A 5,000-nucleotide genomic window follows, 5' to 3' on the forward strand; every position below is an offset into this window, starting at 1 on the left:
CTAAGCTATTCTATCGATACATGAATGGTAAACTTAAAACAAACAGGAAATGGTGAAACTACGCCAAGGGAATATAGAATACAAAGAAGAATTAGAAATGGCCGAAGTCATGGATAATCACTTCAAATATGTCTTCACTAGAGAGAAAGCACAATATTGGGACGAAGGTATAGAAAGGCGATCTCCCCCCATGAGCGAGATAACAATAACACAAAAAGAAATATTGGAACATTTATCAAATCTTGATGTCAGGAAATAACATGGCCCAGATGGAATTGCAAATTGGATTCTAAAAGAATGCAAAGAAGAACTAACAGACAAAATACATTACATAATAAGTTGCTTACTTAAAGAAGGAAAAATACCAAATGACTAAATAAGTACTAACATTGTATCAATATATAAAGGAGGAAACAAGGAAGAACCAACTAACTACAGGCCAGTCTCATTAACAAGCACTATAGGCAAAATTTGTGAGAAATCATCAAGAATAGATGGATAAAACACCTGGAAGACAACAATATAATAAACCCAAGGCAATTTGGGTTCAGACAAGGAAGATCATGTACCACAAACTTAATATGTTTCTACTCAAGATTAATAGACATAGTGCAAGAAAGGAATGGATGGGCTGATTGTGCCTTCCTGGACTTACAAAAAGCTTTTGACAAAGTACCACACAAAAAATTATAGAAAAAAACTGGGACATATAGGAGGGATACAAGTGAACCTACTAAAATGGATGGAGGCCTTCCTGGTTGGTAGAAAGATGAGAGTAGTCCTCAGAGAAAAATATTCAGGTTGGAAAGAGGTGATCAGTGGAGTACCGCAAGGTTCTCTATTGGCTCCAATAATGTTTGCTATCTATGTGAGTGACATGGCTGATGATGTGAAATGTTACATGAGCTTCTTTGGAGACGACGCCAAACTGTTAAGGAAAGCAAAAACTGAAAAGGATTCCGAATCACTGCAGGAAGACCTGAATAAGATATAGAGCTGGAGTCAAAAATGGGAAGTACACTTCAATACTAACAAGTATAGCATAATGGAGTTTGGAAAAAGCAAAAACAGAATACTAGGACAATATAAAATTGGAACCAAGGAGGTAAAGAAGGAGAGATCCGAAAAAGATTTGGGTCTAATTATCTCAAACGACTTGTCCTATGATAAACAGATAAACAAAATTATCGGAGAATCCTGCGACTTGCTAAGGTCAATAAAAGTGGTATTTACATATTTGGACGAAGAAATTATTAAAAAAAATATTGGTAACACTAATAAGGCCTAGACTAGAATGTGTGGCGACATTGTGGTTACCCAGTACCAAAAAGAATATAAAGAAAATAAAAATCCAGAGAACAGCAACAAAAATGGCACCTGCACTTGGAAACTTGTCATATGAGGAGAGATTGGCTAAACTGGAGTTACCGACATTGAAGCAAAGAAGAGAGAGAGAGAGGTGACCTACTGACCATCTACAGAATCATGAAGGGCACAGAAATATTCGATAGAGAGGACTTGTTAAACTGGGACAAAAGAAGCACAAGAGGACATGGAAAGAAAATAAAAAACATAGCTACAGAAGAGATCTGAAGAAAAACAGTTTTACACATAGAGTGGTGGACACCTGGAACAAACTGAACAATGAAATAGTGTGCGCAAAAACCATTCATAAGTTTAAGAGCAAACTAGACACTGCGAGATACAAAGGCGGGACACCACGAGCGTAGCTCCCCTTCCCGCAAAATACAACTAGGTAAATACACATACACACACACACACACACACACACACACACACACACACACACACACACACACACACACACACACACACACACACACACACACACACACACACACACACACACACACACACACACATACACACACACACACACACACACACACACACACACACACACACACACACACACACACACACACACACACACACACACACACACACACACACACACACACACACACACACACACACACACACACACACACACTCGGTGACGCGGTTGGTAGAGTCCCTAGCTGTTACTACGGCGGTCCGGGTTCGAATCCTGCCCAGGGCTGAAATAATCTCAGTATCGCTACGCTTCGAGTCGTTACTCCAACTCTCGTGGGTGGGGAGTTGGGTGTGTGTGTGCGTGTAAGGTCACAGCATTACCCATAGATCGGTCATACGAGCTCTGAGCTCCCTTCCGGGAGGGAAATAGCATTTATAAATTAGATAAATTTATAATTAACAAAAAATGTAATCAGGTTGTATGTGACCAAAAGTAATTTGGTGAATTGTGCTCTTCTCTAGATTTCTTTTTCGTTTTATGTACTAAGACTTATTTTTTCATGTGACTTTTTGTGCTTTCCCAATTCCTTTCCTAGTGTATAATCTCGTGTCATCTTTTACTATGCCAGTTCCTAACCTAGTGTTTAATTTTGTGATATCTCGTACTATGCCTGTTCCTTTCCTAGTGTATAATCTTGTTATTTTTAAATCTCTTTGTAATACACTTTTCCTGTATTCCCTTGAAGATGTGAATTACACGAAAGCGCTTGGGGATTTCTGTTTTCTTCCGATTTCCTTAGTGGGTACCAGCAAAATTTGTGGATCACGTGTTGTTTTTAGTGATCTTTCTGCATATATATATATATTTATATATATATATATATATATATATATACATTTAGAGACATATATATATATATATATATATATATATATATATATATATGTATGTATGTATGTATGTATGTATGTATGTATGTATGTATGTATGCATGTATGTATGTATGTATGCATGTATGTATGTATGTATGTATGTATGTATGTATGTATGTATGTATGTATGTATGTATGTATGTATGTATGTATGTATGTATGTATGTATGTATGTATGTATGTATGTATGTATGTATAAGATGTTTCACTGCCACATATTGCCCAAATCTTAATTCCATATTTCCCTGGTTTTGAAGAAATATATACCCGGAATGGGTAACACTTTCTAAATGAAACTAATTATTCATCAACTGTTATGCATGAACTTGGAAAATATCCATCTTGTAAATTCTGATTCCACATTTCAAATACTTTCTCTTATGGGCTCCACTCCTTCCTCACTTCTCTTTCTTCTTCTTGTACCAGCCTTATTAAAATGCAACACTTATAAAAGTTGTTGAAATTTTTCCCGGTTCATAATTTTTTTGAAGATTGGACTGTCATTTTCTTGACTCCATAACTGTGTGACATATTCATTTTTGGATTTATAAATACCTATAAGAATAAGCACTCTAATCATTTTTTCTTCGCTAAGGATATACTTTTGCTTCCATTTATCTTTGTAAAAAACTTTGCATTCACCATTTGTCCATTTACGAATTACATCAAGAATATTCTGGCGTATAAAGACAGTAAAATATATTTCAGTGCTATCGCAAGAACTTTTAGCAAAACGGGATGGTCTAAACGCTTAGAACACAATATTTCAAGATGAAGTTCTTCCTGCTGCTTGGGTAAGGAGATTAAAATGCCAAACTTCTTGTTTGTCTCTAGAAAATTATTGTTCGTTCAAAGATAGGTGGCTTGCAGTATCGTCATCATCTGATGACACAATACCTGAACTATTCAGCAGATGATCACTTTTATCTGATGATACAGACCCTGAAGGGTTCAGCTCCCGTTTACTTTTACCATCATCTCCAAAGCAATGGAAGGAATCGCTACTACTTTCTCCCCATTACAAAGGAAAGATTACAAAGGAAGAGCATGCCGACAGGAAACTTTTTGGTCCCTAACTAGGACGGATGCGGGAAAAAATAGATAAATGAACAAAATAAATGAATAATGACAAATAATAATCAAATAGAAAATAGCAATAATTCATGACAAATAATAAATGAATAAATAATGAATTAAACAGATAAATAATAACATATAGATAAACAAATAAGATAAAATAAGATCAATGGCAGGCATTACAGCACATTGTTTAGATGTTTATCTAAATGAATCATAAAATTTCGAATTGTACAACATTGCACTGCCTCTGCAGGAAGTTTATTCCATTCATTTACTACACGGATGGCGATGTTGTGAATTACCTTTAGAATCTTAAAGATCTGTATCAAATCATTCATGAGTCTACGTTTTTTATGGAAAATAGATTCATATGTTTTAGTCGATTTTCGTATGATTTATTTTTGGTATTTGGAATTAGTTTTATGGCTCGCCGCTGTACTTTTTCCAATCTGTCGATGACTTTAACGAGATTCGGTAACCATACAGAAACAGCATATTCCAAATGTGGACGAACTAACAATTTATATAGCTTGTTAATGACAGATGAATTTTGAAATTCAAAAGATCAAGCAATCAATCTTAGAATCTTATTTGTTTCCTCTAAGGCGGAAACACACTGCTTAAATGATTTGAGAACATCACTAATAATTACGCTGAGATCCTTTTTACTAACCACTTTTGTTAACGTATTTCAAATATCTTGTAATCGTATTTACTGTTATATCTACATATGTACATAACCTTACATATACTTGTGTTAAATTTCATTACCCACTTTATCTAAATATTTTTGAATATCTAATTGGTTTAAGTGATCATTTGATCATTTGCCATTCCGCACAATTTTGTATCATCAGCAAATTTGTGGACAAAGTATTTCAGTCCATGGTTTATATCATTTATATATACTATGAATAGAAATGGCTCAAAAAGGGAACCCTGAGGAACTCCACTTTAAAAAAAAATCCTTCTAGAAGGTTTGCCATTTAGAACAATTCTCTGTTTACAATCGTTTAACCAATTACTAGTCCAGCTAAATAGGCTACCACTAATTCCATGTGAAGCCAATTTAGCAAGTAGTCTTTCGTACGGGACAGTATCAAAAGCCTTCGCAAAGTTCAGATATATCATATATGTATTGTTTCTTTTGTCATAATTTGAGAGGACTGTGTTGTAGAACTCGAGTAGGT

Source organism: Oratosquilla oratoria, chromosome 38, assembly GCF_046742065.1.
Source record: "Oratosquilla oratoria isolate Oo_2021 chromosome 38, ASM4674206v1, whole genome shotgun sequence".
In the NCBI taxonomy this organism is placed as follows: Eukaryota; Metazoa; Arthropoda; class Malacostraca; order Stomatopoda; family Squillidae; genus Oratosquilla; species Oratosquilla oratoria.